The sequence below is a fragment of the Nicotiana tomentosiformis genome, chromosome 12 (assembly GCF_000390325.3).
Source record: "Nicotiana tomentosiformis chromosome 12, ASM39032v3, whole genome shotgun sequence".
Lineage (NCBI taxonomy): Eukaryota > Viridiplantae > Streptophyta > Magnoliopsida > Solanales > Solanaceae > Nicotiana > Nicotiana tomentosiformis.
Genome location: NC_090823.1, coordinates 136259139 through 136276854, shown reverse-complemented (window position 1 = coordinate 136276854; position 17716 = coordinate 136259139).

Here is a 17716-nt window from a genome sequence, read left to right as displayed (position 1 = left end):
CCGGACCCGGATCACAAAAAAAATTTTCGGCATATTAAAAATGACCAAAGGAACAATAGTCACAACCTCGCCATAACCGTTACTCATTTTTGTAATTTAGGGCTATAAAACTGGAATTTCACCTGATTCCCAGATTATTTTGTGCTATAGCCAACGCCTTCTGCATGGGTACGTGCCACAAGACCCGAATCGCTTAAAAGTTTACCGACTCATTGAAAACGACCTAAGGAATAGTAGTCACCGCCTTCCGTTACTCGTTTTTTTTTTTTATCATTCTAGGGCCATAAAACTGGAATTCCTACCGATTTCCAGATTTTTTGTACTATAGCCCACGCCGGTGGCATGGGTCCGGGTCACCGAACTCGGATAGCTTAAAATTTTGCCGACCCATAAAAAATGACCTAACGAACTATATTCACCACTTCGCCATTACCGTTACTCATTTTTTGGCGTATTAGGGTCACAAAACTGGAATTCCGCCCAATTCCCAAATTTTCGTGGGTTATAGCCCACGCCTTTTGTATAGGCATGAGCTATTGGCCTGGATCGCCTATAATTTTGTCGGACCATCAAAAACGACCTAAGAAACAATAGTCTTCACCTCCCCATGATCGTTACTCAATTTTTGGCATTTTAGGGCCATGAAACTGGAATTCCCCGCGATTTCCAGATTTTTGTGTACTATAGCCCATGCCTTCTGCATGGGCCCATGCCACCGGTCCTGGATTGCCATGATCGTTACTAACGATCAAATATGACCTAAGGAACAATAATCACCGCCTCGCCATAATCATTACTAACTTTTTTGCGTTTTAGGGCCATACGATTAGAATTCCATTCGATTCATAGATTTTCGTGTGCTAGCCCACGCCTTATTTATGGTCTTAGGCCACCGGTCCCAGATCACCTAAATTTTCCCGGCCCATAAAATATAATCGAAGGAACAATAGTACAATCTCTCCTTGACCATTACTCTTTTTTGGCGTTTTAGGAACATAAAACAGGAATTTCTCCCAATTCCCAAACTTTTGTATGACATAGCCCATGCCTTATGCATTGGCCTGTGCCACAGGCCCCAGACCGCCTAAAAGTTTGCCAGCTCATGAAAATCGACCTAAGGAATAACATTCACCACCTCGCCATGACTTTTACTCATTGTTTGGCGTTTTAGGATCATAAACTAGAATTTTGCCTGATTCCCAGTTTTATGTGTGTTATAACCCACACCTTCAGCATTGGCCCGGGCCACGGGACCCGAATCGCCTAAAATTTTGTCGGCCCATCAAAAACGTCCTAAGGAAAAATAGTCACTGCCTTTCCTTGACCGTTATAGATTTTTGCATTTTAGGGCCATAAAATTAGAATTTCGCTCGATTTCTAGATTTTCGTGTGTTATACCACGCCTTCTGCATGGGCACGTGCCAACGGACTCCGATCGCTTAAAATTTTACCAGCACATAAAATATGACCTAAGGAATAATAGTCAATTCCTCGCCGTGTCCGTTACTCATGTTTTATCGTTTTAGGGCCATACAACTAGAATTCCGCTCGATTCCTAGATATTCATATGCTATAGCCCCTGCCTTCCGCATGGGCTCGAGCCACCGGAACCGGATCGCCTAAAATATTGTCTGTCCATCAAAAACAAGCTAAAAAATAATAGTCACTGCCTCTCCATGACTGTTACTCATTTATTTTTGCATTTTAGGACCATAAAACTAGAATTTCGCCCGATTCCCAAATTTTCTTGCTATAGTCCATGCCGATGGCATGGGCCCTGGCCACCAGACCCAGATCACCTAAAAATATTTCGGCGCATCAAAATCGACCTAAGGAACAATAGTCACTACCGCACCATGACCGTTACTCATTTTCTGGCATTTTAGGACCATAAAACTAGAATTCCGCTTGATTCCCTGATTTTCGTATGCTATAGATTCAGCATAGGACCGAGCCACTAGACCCGGGTCGCCTAAAAATTTTCCGACCTATCAAAAACGACCCAAGGAACAATAGTCACTGTCTCGCCATGACCCTTACTCATTGTTTTGGAGTTTTAAGGCCATAAAACTAATTCCAGATTTTCGTGTGCTATAGCCACACCGATGGAATGGGCCCGAGCCACAAGAACCGGAGCCTAAAATTTTTGCCGACCTAGAAAAAATAATCTAAGGAATAATAGTCACCACCTCGTCATCACCGTTACTCATTTTTGGCCTTTTAGGCCATAAAACTGGAAGTCCGTACAATTCCTAGATCTTCGTGTGCTAGCCTTATGCATGGGCCCAGGCCACTGGACTCGGATCGCCTAAAAGTTTATCGACCCATCAAAAATGACCTAAGAAAAAATCAAAAACGACCTAAGAAAAAATATTCACCGCCTCGCCATGACCATTATTTTTGCGTTTTAGGTCCATAAAACAGGAATTTTATCCGATTCTCAGATTTTCGTGTGTTATAGCCCACGCCTTCTGCTTGGGCCCGGTCCACCTAACCTAGATCGTTTAAAGTTTTTCATGCCCATACAAAGCGACCTAAGAAACAATGGTAATCATCTTGCCATAACCGTTACTCGTTTTTTGGCATTTTAGGGCTATAAATTTGGATTTTCGCCCGATTCCTAGAGTTTTGTGTGCTATACCCCACACCTTCTGCATGGGTCAGAATTACTGGACCCGGTTTGCCTAAAATTTTGTCGCCCAATCAAAAATAACCTAAGGAACTATATTCACTACCTCGCTACGACCGTTACTCATTTTTGGCATTTTAGAACCATAAAATAGGAATTCCCCATGATTCCCTGATTTTCGTGTTTTATTGCCCACGCCTTCTACATGGGCTCAAGCCACCGAACCCGAATAACCTAAAATTGTGCCGGCCCATAAAAACAACTTAAGGAACAATAGTCACTGTCTCGCGAAGATCATTACGCGAGTTTTGGCATTTTAGGACTATAAAACTAGAATTCGGCCCGATTCTCAAATTTTCGTGTGCTATAGCTCATGCCTTATGCATGGGCCCGGGCCACCGGACCCGGATTGCCTATAATTTTGCCTTCCTATAAACAATGACCTAAGGAATAATAGTTACCGCATCGCCATGATCGTTACTCATTTTTTAGCATTTTAGGGCCATAAAACTATAATTCCGCCATAGCCCACGCCTTCTGCATAGGCCAGGACCACCAGACCTAGATAGCCTAAAATTTTGCCAGCCCATCAAAAATGACACAAGGAACAATAGTCACTACCTCGCCATGACCATTACTAGATATTTAGCATTTTAGGACCATAAAACTAGAATTCCGCCCGATTTTCAAATTTTTGTTTACTATAGCCCACGACTTCTGCATAGGCCTGGGCCACCAGACCCGAATCGCCAAAAGATTTGCTAACCCATCAAAAAATTCATAAGAAAAAATAGTCACCTCCTTGCCATGACCGTTACTCATTTTTTGGTATTGTAGGGCCATAAAATTAGAATTCCGCCCGATCCTATGATTTTCGTAAGCTATAGCCAACGCCATCTGCATGGGCTCGGTCCACCTTACGTGGATCACCTAAAAGTTTACCTACCATTACAAACAACCAAAGGAACAATAGTCACCACCTCGCCATAACCGTTACTAATTATTTTGTATTTTAGGGCTTAAAACTAGAATTCCACCCAATTCCAAAATTTTTGTGTGCTATATAGCCCACGCCTCTGCATGGGCCCGAGCTACCGGACCTGAATCGCCTAAATTTTTGTTGGCCCATCAAAAATGAACTAAGGAACAATAGTCACCAACTATCCATGACCGTTACTCATCCTTTTTGTATTTTAGGGCCATAAAACTAGAATTCCGCTCGATTTTCAGATTTTTGTGTGCCATAGCCCACGCCTTTTGCATGGGCTCATGCCATTAGACACCGGATCGCCTAAAATATTGTCGGCCTATCAAAATTCAAAAATGACATAAGAAACAATAGTCACCGCCTTGCCATGGTGGTTACCCATTTTAGGGCCATAAAACTAAAATTCTGTCCGGGTCACCGAACCCGGATCGCCTAAAATTCTGCCCGCCTATGAAAAACGACCTAAGGAACAATAGTCACCGCTTCTCCATGACCGTTAATAATTTTTTGGCATTTTCGGATCATGAAACTAGATTTTCGCCCGATTCATGGATTTTCGTGTGTTATAGCCCACGCCTTTTGCATGGGCCTGGGCGATCGGACCCGGATCACCAAAGTTTTTACCAGCTAATCAAAAATGATCGAAGAAATAATAGTCATCTCTTCGCCATGACCGTTACTCATTTTTGGTGTTTTAGGGCTATAAAACTGGAATTTCGCCAGATTCCTAGATTTTCGTGTGTAATACCTCATGCTTTCTGCATGGGCCTGGGCCTCTGGACCCGGATTGCCTAAAATTTTGCTGGCCCATCAAAAATGACCTAAGGAACAATAGCCACCACCTCGCCATGACTGTTGCTATAGCCCACGCCTTCTACATTGCCTTGGGCCACGGGACCCAGATTCCCTAAAAACTTTTCGGGCTATCAAAAATGACGTAAGGAACAATAGTCATTGTCTCGCCATAAACTTTAAACGTTTTGTTATATTTTAAGGATATAAAACTAGAATTTTTCTAGGTTCCCAAATTTTCATGGTCTATAGCCCACGCCTTCTACATAGGACCGGGCCACCGGATCCGGGTCACTTGAAATTTTTCCAGCCAATCAAAAATGATCTAAGAAACAAAAGGCACCGTCTTGCCATAACCGTTGCTCGTTTTTTGGCGTTTTAGGGTCATAATATTAGAATTCCGCCCAATTTCCAGATTTTCATGTGCTATAGCCCAGGCCACAGTACCCAGATCGCCTAAAATTTTGTCGGCCCATCAAAAATTACTTAAGGAACAATAGTCACCGCCTCGCCATGACTATTACTCATTTGTGAGACTGCCTTCCATTACCAAGACAAGATTCGATTGAGTGATTACGTGGTTAATGTTGCAATGAATATGCAGGTATCTTTTAACATATGTTCCTTTTTTATTTGTATTAATGTATCTACACCAAGTTTATTTAGTCGATTGACACAAAATAGAAGAAAAAATATGTGTTGTTTCTTGGAGTCATTAATGGTTTATAGCTGAAGGTAGACCATCATAACTACCAGTTGTGTGTTGTATGCGGGAAATTTTTCATGAAAAATATTTTCCTGGACAACAAGTGAGAAAACCACTTATTTTCCAGTTTTTGGTAGGCGAGTTAATTGTTTTGGGAAATGTTTTATATAGGTATATGTTATATGTCATTTGAATGTGCTACCAAGACTTAAGGGTAGGTTGTACAAAGTGTGGTTAGACCTACTATGTTATATAGGGCTGAGTGTTGGTGGTCAAGAACTCCCATGTTCTAAGGATGAAAGTAGCAGATATGAGGATACCGAGATGGATGTGTGGGCATGTAATGACCCAACAGGTCATTTTGACTTTTAGAACCCCGTTCCCTAAAATAAAACTTTCCGTATGTGCTTTTAATGATTTATGACTTGCGGGGATAGTTGGTTCGGGATTTGGAAGTGTTTGGGTTGAAATCGGAACAATTGGTTCCTTAAGATGGCTTTAAAAGGCCAAGTTTGACTTCGGATAACATTTTGAGAAAACGACCCCGGAATAGAATTTTGATGATTCCAATAGCTCCGTATGGTGATTTTGGACTTAGGAGCGTATTCGAAATATTTTTTGGAAGTCCGTAGTTAAATTAGGTTTGAAATGGCTAAAATAGGAATTTAAGTTTGTAAGTTTGACCGGGGAGTTGACTTTTTGATACCAAAGTTGGAATCCTATTCTGAAAATTTTTATAGCTCCGTTATATCATTTATGACTTGTGTGAAAAATTTGACGTCAATCGGACTTGATTTGATAGGTTTCGACATAGAATGTAGAAGTTGAAAATCCTAAGTTTTATTAAGCTTGAATTGGAGCATGATTCGTGATTTTAGCATCGTTTTATGTGATTTGAGGTTTCAAATAAGTTCGTATGATATTTTAGGACTTGTTGATATATTTAGTTGAGGTCTCGAGGGCCTCGGGTGAGTTTCGGATGGTTAACGGATCAAAAATGGGACTTAGCTCCTGCAATGTTTCCTTCTGCTGGATATTCTGGGCTGTGATCGAGCCCAAAATCGAGCCCAGATGTCGAGCCCAGATATCGAGCCCAGGGTTAACGGCCTGAGTCGAAGCCAGAGACGAGGCTCAGTATCAAATCCACGATCGAAGGTCCAGCTCGAGGGCCATGATCGAAGGCAAGGCTCGAGGGCCAGGATCGAAACCCAAGATTGAGAGTCACAATCGAAGGCACATGCTCGATGCCATGATCGAGGCCATGACCGAGGTCCAGGCTCGAGCGTGTGATCGAAGCCACGATCAAGGCCTAGGCTCAAGGGCCATGATCGAAGCCACGATCGAGGCCCAGTTCGAGGCCCAGTTCCGAAGGCTGCCTCGGCAGATTTATAAAAAAGGGCATTCATCTCATTCGCCATTGAGCAGAGGCAGTTTTGGATATACTTTCAAGGAAAGCCATTGGGTTAAGTGATTCTAACTCGGATTTGGTCTATATACACAAATATATCATTATTTTCACCATTTAATTAGTGTTTTGAGATTGAAATTTGGGAATTTTTTGAAATGTTTCGGTATCGATTCGGAGTCGGATTTGAGTGAAACTGGTATGGTTGGATTCGTAATTGAATGGGTTGTCGGATTTTATAACTTTCGCCGGATTTCGAGATATGGGCCCCATGGACGGAGTTTTAATTTAATTTTGGGATTTTTATTGAAAATGTAGCATTTTCTTATAGAATGGATTTCTATAAATTTTAATGATTGTATCGAATAATTTTGGCTAGATTCGAGCCAGACAGAGTTGGATAATCGAGGAAAGGGTCTACTAGTAGATTAAATTGGAGCAAGATGAGGTAAGTCTCTTGTCTAATCTTATGAGGGGGAAATTACCCCATAGATAATTAAAGTAATAATTGTTGCTAATTATGGTGGCTACGTACGCACGAGGTTATGAGAGCCCATGCATAGCTACTATTAATGCTAAAGTCCGGGTAGTTTAGGACTCAAAGCATGAATTATTTGTGTAAATTAATATATATATATATATATATATATATATATATATATATATATATATATATATATATATATATATATATATTGAATTGTTTAATAAAAATATTAAAGGATGGAAATCTCATATGCTTGATTTTCTGTTTAAATTAATTAATGGTTAAGAGAAATTGTTCATCCTCTCGAATTGATGCTATAATAAATATACTCTCTTTCCGGAGGTACATAAGAAAATGTCCTCCTTTCTTGTGGAGCGGGCCGAACGCCTCGGCAGGATAGATGCCTCTATGGATCATGCCGCACGTCTCTCCGCAGTGTATACGGCACTCTGGATCGGGCCGTACGACCTTGGCAGAAATCGTGCTTAATAATAATAATAATTACACAATACTTGGACAGTTTATTGCAGCTTGTAAAGCTATTTGATAAATTAGAAATTTGTTAAAATTGAATTGCAGCTTGTAAAGCTATTTGATAAATTGAAAATTTTATTGAAACTGAAAGATTTAATTAATAGATTGGAAATTGTTGCATTTGAAGGATTTTTATTATTTTTGCTAATTGAATAAAATTATTGTTAACTCTGTGAATCATGCTGATTTGAATAATTATAATTTATTCCATTTATTATTGTTGACCCTCAGTGAGTGTCAAAGTCAGTCATCTCGTCTCTACCACTTCGAGATTAGGCTTGATACTTACTGTGTACACATTGTTTACATACTCATGCTACACTTGCTGCACTTTTTGTGTAGGATCTGAGACAGATACTAGTGGAAGACCTATCATTGTACATTCTCGTTATCCAGGGACGTAGTGGTGAGCTGCCTTTCTGAGCCGTCCTGCAGCTACCAGTGCCTCTTCTTGTATTTTTAATTCTGTCTATTTTCATTTTAGACAGTATTTGGAATTTTGTATAATCTACTAGATGCACATACACTTATGACACAAGGTCTTGGCACACACACTGGTAGAATTTGAGGTCTTATAATTTTTCTTGGATTTAAATTTATTGGTATCTTTTTATTTTCTTTAATATTGCTAATAAAATAATAAAATAACTTGGAATATTATTTTGCAAATAATCGATATATGTTTAATTTATTAGTTGGCTTGCCTAACTGTAGTGTTGGGCGCCATCACAACCTTTAGGTGAAATTGGGTCATGACAATATGGTATCAGAGCACTAGGTTCACGTAGGTCTCACAAGTTATGAGCAGACCTAATAGAGTCTTGCGGATCGGTATGGAGACGTCTGTACTTATCTTCTAGAGGCTATGGGGTGTTAGGAAACTACCTTTCTTCATATTCCATCATGCAATTAATGTAGTACTAAATATCCTTCTCTTATTCTCTCACAGATTATGAGAACACGCTCTAATGAGGTTCCAGACCAGGGAAGAGCTACTCCCCCAGTTGCTAGAGGCCGAGGGAGGGCGAGGACGTCCCAGGACTGTTCCAGTTATGCCGCCAGTGGGTCCAGCAAAAAATTCCATTATTGAGGAACAGGGTGAGGTGCCTATGGCAGAGCCAGCTCCAGTGAATTTCACATCTGCACCGGGATTTCAGGATGTCATGGGTCGTATGCTGCGGTTCATGGACAATATTACTCAGGCCGGTTTATTTTCGGCAGACCCATCCACATCTCAGGCGGGTGGGGGAGCACAGACCCCTACCGCACAGGCTCATGGACAGGCAGCTGTTGTATATCAGACCCAGGGTGCACTACCCGTGGGTGGAGCCCAGCCAGTGGCAGTAGCTACACCTGAGCCCAGGCCAGCTACAGCCGCTGATCCGCAGAAACTATTGGACAGATGGACTAGACTACATCCTCCTATCTTTGGGGGTGAGCAACATGAGGATCCCCAGGATTTCATTGATTGGTGCAAGGATAGACTGTACAACATGAGGATATAGGAGTCTCATGGGGTAGACTTTGCTACTTTTCAGCTAGAGGGCAGAGCTCGTAGATGGTGGCAGTCTTATGTTCTTGGCAAACCAGCAGATTCTCATCCCATGACTTGGGATAGGTTCACCCGTATTTTCCTGGACAGGTATATTCCACCCTCTTAGAGGGAAGAGTTGCGGTTTCAGTTTGAGTAGCTCCAGCAAGGTCAGATGTCAGTGACCGATTATGAGGCGAGGTTCTCTGAGTTATCTCACCATGCACTTATGATATTCCCTACTAAGGCGGAGAGAGTGCGGAGGTTTGTTACGAGTTTACATACTGGCATTCAGGCCACTATGGCTCGAGAGGTTGAGATAGGTACTTCTTATGAGCTAATCGTGGAGATAGCCCGCAGGATTGAGGGTGTACGTCAGCGGAGCCGAGAGCAGGTTACGAGAGATAAGCGGTTTAGGTATTCTGGAGAGTTCAGAGGTGCTCCGTCTGGGGGCAGAGGGCAGTCCAGCAGGCCCCCATATACAGCACCACCGCCTCCTCGAGGTACTCCAGTGCGACCCTATTTCAGTGCTATACCAAAGATTTCTTATCGCCCATCAGCTATTCAGGGTTCTTCTAGTGGGTATTCAGGTCACCAGGGCCAGACTTCTAGTCAGCAGCTTATCGCACCGAAAAGTTATTACGAGTGCGGGGATCCCGGTCACATACGGAGATTCTGCCCCAGACTGCGGGGTAGACCAGTGCAGCAGGGTCAGCAGCCTATGATTACTACACCAGTTGCTCCACCAGTAGTCCGACCACCAAGAGGTTGAGGACAGGTGGGTAGGGGTCGTCCTAGAGGTAGAGGTCAGCCAGGCGGAGGTCAGCCAGTAGGCGCTCCAACTCAGTTCTATGCTTTTCCGGCCAGACCAGATGCAGAGGCCTCAGATGCCGTGATTACAGGTATTATTTCTGTTTGCGGGGAAGATGCCTCAGTATTATTTGATCCAGGATATAGGTATTCATATGTGTCATCTCTATTTGCTCATTTCCTGGATGTTTCTCGTGAGTCTTTGAGTACTCCTGTTTATGTGTCCACTCTTGTAGGCGATTCTGTTGTTGTGAACCAGATCTACCAGTCCTGTATTATTACATTATGTGATTATGAAACTAGAGCAGATCTCATATTTCTTGAGATGACCGATTTTGAAATTATTCTAGGCATGGACAGGTTATCTCCATATCATGCTATTCTAGATTGTCAAGCCAAGACTGTTACCTTGGTTATTCTAGCATTTCCTAGGCTGGAGTGGAAGGGTTTGCCTGTTAGTTCATTTAATCGAGTTCTTTCTTTTATAAAGGCTCAACACATGGTTGAGAAGGGTTGTTTGGCTTATCTATCCTATGTTCGGGATACTACTGCAGAGACTCCTACTATTGATTAAGTGCCTGTAGTTCGGGAGTTCTCCGATGTATTTCCTTCAGATCTTCCAGGTATACCACCTGATCGTGATATTGATTTTTTTATTGACTTGGCTCTAGATACCCAGCCTATATCTATCCCACCGTATCACATGGCTCCAAAAGAATTGAAAGAACAGCTTGAGGAGTTACTAGCCAAAGGGTTCGTCAGACCGAGTGTATCGCCTTAGGGTGCACCGGTATTATTTGTAAAGAAGAAGGATGGAACAATGCGGATGTGTATTGATTATCGTCAACTGAACAAAGTTACTATTAAGAACAAGTACCCGTTGCCGCGTATTGATGATCTATTTGACCAGTTGCAGGGTGCTAGGGTGTTCTCTAAGATCGACTTGAGGTCGGGATACCATCAGTTGAAGATTCGGGATTCGGATGTTCCGAAGACTCCTTTTCGGACTAGATATGGTCATTATGAGTTTCTGATGATGTCCTTCGGTTTAACTAACACCCCGATAACGTTTATGGATCTGATGAACAAGGTATTCAGGCCATATATTAATTCGCTTGTCATTGTCTTTATTGATGACATTTTGATCTACTCGCGCAGTAAGGAGGAGCATGAGCAGCATATGAGATTAGTGCTTTAGACATTGCGGGAACAAAAGCTATATGCTAAGTTCTCTATATGTGAGTTTTGGCTAGAGTCTGTAGCATTTTTGGGGCATATTGTATCGGGTGATAGTATTAAGGTTGATCCCAAAACGATTGAGGCAGTTCAGAATTGGGATCGTCCCACTTCGGCAACTGAGACCAGGAGTTTTTTCGGTTTAGCAGGTTATTATCGTCGGTTCGTGGAAGGTTTTTCATCTATTGCAGCACCTTTGACCAAATTAACCCAGAAGGGTGCTCCGTTCCAATGGTTGATGATTGTGAAGTGAGCTTTCAGAAGCTCAAGACAGCATTGACTACAACACCAGTGTTAGTGTTGCCTTCCGGTTCGAGAATATATACAGTGTATTGCGACACATCACGCGTTGGCTTGGGTTGTGTATTGATGCAGGAAGGGCGAGTTATTGCATATGCTTCACGTCAGTTGAAGCCCCACAAGAAGAATTATCCGGTACATGATTTGGAATTAGCTGCGATTGTTCACGCTCTTAAGATTTAGAGGCATTACCTTTATGGGGTTTATTGTGAAGTTTACACTGATCATCGCAGTTTGCAGCATTTGTTCAAGTAGAGGGACCTAAATTTGAGGCAACGCAGATGGCTGGAATTACTGAAAGATTATGATATTACTATCCTATACCATCCGGGTAAAGCAAATGTGGTTGCAGACGCCTTGAGCAGAAAGGCGGAGAGTATAGGTAGTTTGGCTTTCATTACAGCAGAGGAGAGGCCATTAGCTTTGGATATTCAATCCTTGGCTAACTGACTTGTGAGATTGGACATTTCAGAGCCCAGCCAAGTTATTGCATGTGTTGTAGTTCAGTCTTTACTATTTGAGCAGATGAAGGCTCGCCAGTATGATGATCCACACTTAATGGTTCTTCGAGAAACGGTACTACGGGGTGGTACCAAGGAAGTTACTATTGGAGCGGATGCTATTCTACGACTCCAGGATCGTTTATGTGTTCCTAATGTGGATGGACTGAGGATAAAGATCCTAGAGGAAGCACACAGTTCTCGGTATTCTATTTATCCAGGTGCTATGAAGATGTATCGTGACCTGAGGCAGCATTTTTGGTGGCGACGAATGAAAAAGGACATAGTTGAGTATGTAGTTAGGTGTCTAAATTGCCAGAAAGTTAAATATGACACCAGAGGCCAGGTGGCCTACTTCAGCAGATGACTATACCAGAGTGAAAATGGGAACACATCACTATGGACTTTGTAGTTGGGTTGCCGCGGAACTTGCAGAAGATTGATGCAGTTTGGGTCATCGTCAACAGGTTGACCAAGTCGGCACACTTCATTCTGGTTGTGACTACGTATACTTCAGAGAGGTTGGCTAGATATATATTCAGGAGATAGTTCGGTTGCACGGTGTGCCAATTTCTATCATATCAGATAGAGGCCCTCAATTTACTTCATATTTCTGGAGAGCAGTACAAAGTGAGTTGGGGACACGGGTAGAGCTCAGCACAACTTTTCATCTGCAGACCGACGGGCAGTCAGAGCGGACAATTTAGATTTTGGAGGATATGCTCAGGGCATGTGTGATTGACTTTGAAGGTTAGTGGGATCGTTTCTTGCCTTTGGCCGAGTTTGCTTATAATAACAGTTACCAATCCAACATCGAGATGGCTCCATTTGAGGCTTTATATGGTCGGCGATGTCGTTCGCCCATTGGATGGTTTGAGCCCGATGAGGCTAAATTATATGGTACTGATTTGGTGAAAGATGCCTTGGAAAAGGTAATTTTGATTCAGGAGCGACTTCGTACAGCACAGTCCAGACAGAAGAGTTACGCAGATCAGAAAGTGCATGATTTATCATTTATGATGGGTGAAAAAGTTCTCTTGAAGGTTTCACCGATGAAGGAAATCATGAGATTCGGGAAGAAAGGCAAGTTGAGCCTAAGGTTTATAGGCTCATTTGAGGTGTTGAGACGAGTTGGGGAGGTTGCTTATGAGCTTGCATTGCCACCCAGTCTATCAGAAGTTCATCTGGTTTTCTATGTATCTATGCTCCAAAAGTATCATGCTGACCTATCACATGTGTTAGACTTCAGCACAATTCAGCTAAATAATAGCTTGGGTTATGACGAGGAGCCAGTTGCCATTGTTGATAAACAGGTTCGCCAGTTGAGGTCCAAGAAGATTTTTACAGTAAAAGTCCAGTGGAGGGGCCAACCAGTCGAGGAAGCGACTTGGGAGGCCGAGGAAAACATGCGGAGCAGATATCCACACTTATTCAGCACTTCAGGTATAATTCTAAACCCGTTCGAAGAAGAACGTTTGTTTAAGAGGTGGAGAATGTAATGACCCAACAGGTCATTTTGACTTTTAGAACCCTGTTCCCTAAAATAAAACTTTCGGTATGTGCTTTTAGTGATTTATGACTTGCATGGATGGTTGGTTCGGGATTTGGAAGTGTTTGGGTTGAAATCGGAACACTTGGTTCCTTTAGATGGCTTTAAAAGGCCAAGTTTGACTTCGGTCAATATTTTGAGAAAACAACCTCGGAATAGAATTTTGACGATTCCAATAGCTCCGTATGGTGATTTTGGACTTAGGAACGTGTTCGGAATATTTTTTGGAAGTCCGTAGTTAAATTAGGCTTGAAATGGCTAAAATAGGAATTTAAGTTTGGAAGTTTGACCGGGAGTTGACTTTTTGATACCGAAGTCGGAATCCAATTCTGAAAATTTTCATAGCTATATTATGTCATTTATGACTTATGTGCAAAATTTGAGGTCAATCGAACTTGATTTGATAGGTTTCGACATCGAATGTAGAAGTTGGAAATTCTAAGTTTCATTAAGCTTGAATTGGAGAATGATTCGTGATTTTAGCGTCATTTTATGTAATTTGAGGTTTCAAATAAATTCGTATGATGTTTTAGGACTTGTTGGTATATTTGGTTTTGGTCCCGAGGGCCTCGGGTGAGTTTCGGATGGTTAACAGATCAAAAATTGGACTTAAAAGCTGCTGCAATGTTTCCTTCTGCTGGATATTCTGGGCTGTGATCGAGCCCAGATGTCGAGCCCAAATGTCGAGCCCATATATCGAGCCCAGGGTTGACGGCCTGAGTCGAAGCCAGGGACGAGGCTCAGTATCGAAGCCACGATTGAAGGTCCAGCTCGAGGGCCATGATCGAAGGCAAGGCTCGAGGATCAGGATCGAGACCCAAGATCGAGGGTCACAATCGAAGGCACATGCTCGATGCCATGATCGAGGCCATGACCGAGGTCCAGGCTCGAGCCTGTGATCGAATCCACGATCGAGGCCTAGGCTAGAGGGCCATGATCGAAGCCACGATCGAGGGCCAATTCCGAAGGCTGCCTTGGCAGATTTATAAAAGAGGGCATTCGTCCCATTCGCCATTTTTAACAAATTGGAGCTTGAGCAGAGGCGATTTTGGATAGATTTTTAAGGAAAGATATTGGGGTAAGTGATTCTAACTCGGATTTGGTCTATATACACAAATATATCATTGTTTTCACCATTTAATTAGTGTTTTGAGATTGAAATTTGGGAAATTTTGGAAATCTCATAGAAACGAATTTTCGAGGTTTCGGTATCAATTCGGAGTCGGATTTGAGTGAAACTGGTATGGTTGGACTCATAATTGAATGGGTTATCGGATTTCGTAACTTTTGCCAGATTCCGAGACGTGGTCCCCACGAACAAATTTTTAATTTAATTTCGGGATTTTTATTGAAAATGTAGTATTTTCTTATAGAATTGATTCCTATAAATTTTAATGATTGTATCGAATTATTTTGGCTAGATTCGAGCCAGATAGAGTTGGATAATCGAGGAAAGGGTCTACTAATGGATTAAATTGGAGCAAGACGAGGTAAGTCTCTTGTCTAATCTTGTGAGAGGGAAATTATCCCATAGGTAATTAAAGTAATAATTGTTGCTAATTGTGGGGGCTACGTATGCACGAGGTGACGAGAGTCCGTACGTAGCTACTATTAATGCTTAAGTTCGGGTAGTTTTGGACTCAAAGCATGAATTACTTGTGTAAATTATATTTTTTGTTTAATTAATATATATATATATATATATATATATATATATATATATATATATATATATATATATATTGTGAATTGTTAGATAAAAATATTAAAGGATGAAAATCTCATATGCTTGATTTTCTGTTTAAATTAATTAATGGTTAAGAAAAATTGTTTATCCTCTCGAATTGATCTTATAATAAATATACTCTCTTTCCGGAGGTATATAAGAAAATGTCCACCTTTCTTGTAGAGCGAGCCGAATAATTATAATTTATTCTATTTATTATTGTTGACCCTTAGTAAGTGTCAAAGTCGGTCATCTCGTCTCTATCACTTCGAGATTAGGCTTGATACTTACTGGGTACATGTTGTTTACATACTCATGCTATACTTATTGCACTTTTTGTGCAGGATTTGAGACAGATACTAGTGGAGGACCTATCATCGCACATCCTCGTTATCCAGGGGCGTAGTGGTAAGCTGCCTTTCTGAGCCGTCCTGCAGCTACCAGTGCCTCTTCTTATATTTTAAATTTTGTCTATTTTCATTTCAGACAGTATTTGGAATTTTGCATAATCTACTATATGCTCATACACTTGTGACACAAGGTCTTGGCACACACTGGTAGAATTTGGGGTCTTATTATTTTTCTTGAAATCTACTATTTGGAATTTTGCATAATCTACTATATGCTTATACACTTCTCAGATTTTCGTATGCTATAAGCCCACGCCTTCTGCATGGGACCAGGCCACCGGATTCGGACTGCCTAAAATTTTGTTGGCCTAACAAATATGACTTGAGGAATAATAGTCACCGCCTCGCCATGACCATTACTCAGTTTTTGGCTTTTTAGGGTCATAAAACTAGAAATCCGCCTGATTCCTAGATTTTCGTGTGTTATAGCCCACGCCAGAGGCATGGGCTAGGGCCACCGGACCCGGATCGCCCAACATTTTCTCGACCCATCATATATGACCTAAGGAACCATAGTCATCGCCATGCCATGACCATTACTCATTTATTTTGCATTCTAGGGCCATAAAACTGGAATTTCACCCGATTCCTAAATTTTTGTGTGCTATAGCCCACGCCGATGGCAAAAGCTTGGGCCACCGGACCCGGATCATCTAAAGTTTTGCCATCCAATAAAAATGACCTAAGAAATAATAGTCACCACCTCGCCATCAACGTTACTCAGTGTTTGGTGTTTTAAGACCATAAAACTTGAATTCTGCCCGATTCTCAGATTTTCATGTGCTATAGCCTACGACTTCTATATGGACTCGGGCCACCAGACCCGATCGATTAAAATTTTGCTGGCCTATCAAAAATGACATAAGAATCAATAGACACCACCTCGCCATGACCGTTACTCTTTTTTGGGAGATTTAGGGCCATAAAACTTGAATTCCACCGGATTCCTAGATCTTCGTATGATATAGCCCACTTGGTGGCAAGGCCTAAAAATTTTTTCGGCCCGTAAAAAATATTCCAAGGAACAATAGTCACCACCTCGCCATGGTCATTGCTCGATTTTTAGCGTTTTAGGGCCATAAAACTATAATTCTGCCTGATTCTCAGATTTTTGTATGTCATAATCCACGCCTTCTGCATGGGCCCGAGTTACTAGACCCAGATTGCCTAAAGTTTTGCCGGGCCATATCAAATTACCTAAGGAACAATAGTCACCGCCTCACAATGACCGTTACTCATTATTTGATGTTTTAGGGCCATAAAACTAGAATTCCACCTGATTCCCAAAGTATCATGTGCTATAGCCCACGCCTTCTGCATGGGTCCGAGCTACCAGACCCGGATCACCTAAAAATTTTTCTGGCCTAAAATAATTAACCTAAGGAACAATAGTCACTGCCTCGCCATGACCTTTACTCATTTTTTGGCATTTTAGGGCCATAAAACTGGAATTCCGTCTGATTCCTAGTTTTTTGTGTGCTATAGCCCACGCTAGTAGCATGGCCTCGGGTCACCAGACCCGGATCGCCTAAAATTTAGTTAGACAATAAAAAATGACCTAAGGAACAATAGTCACCGCCATGCCATAACCATTACTCATATTTTTGTGTTTAAGGGCCATAAAGTTGGAATTCTGGACGATTTTTAGATTTTCGCATGCTATAGCCCACGCCGATGGTAAGGACCCGGATCGTCTAATATTATGCAAGCCTATAAAAAATGACCTAACGAACAATAGTCATTACCTCGCCATAACCGTTACTCCTTTTTGGGCATTTTAGGGCCATAAAACTGGAATTTCACCCGATTCCTAATTTTTCATGTGATATAGCCCACGCCTTTTACATAGGTGAGGGTCATCGGACTCGGATCTCCAATTTTCAGCCTATAAAAAATAACCTAAGAAATAATTGTCACCGCCTCGCCATGACCGTTACTCATTTTTGACATTTTAGGGCCATACGACTAGAATTTCGTCTGATTCCTAAATTTTCTTGTACTATAGCGCACGCCTTCAGCATAGGCTAGGGCCACCGGACCCGAATCGCCTAAAAAATTTTTTCGCCCATCAAAATGAACTAAGGAACAATAGTCAACGCCTCGCCATGACCAA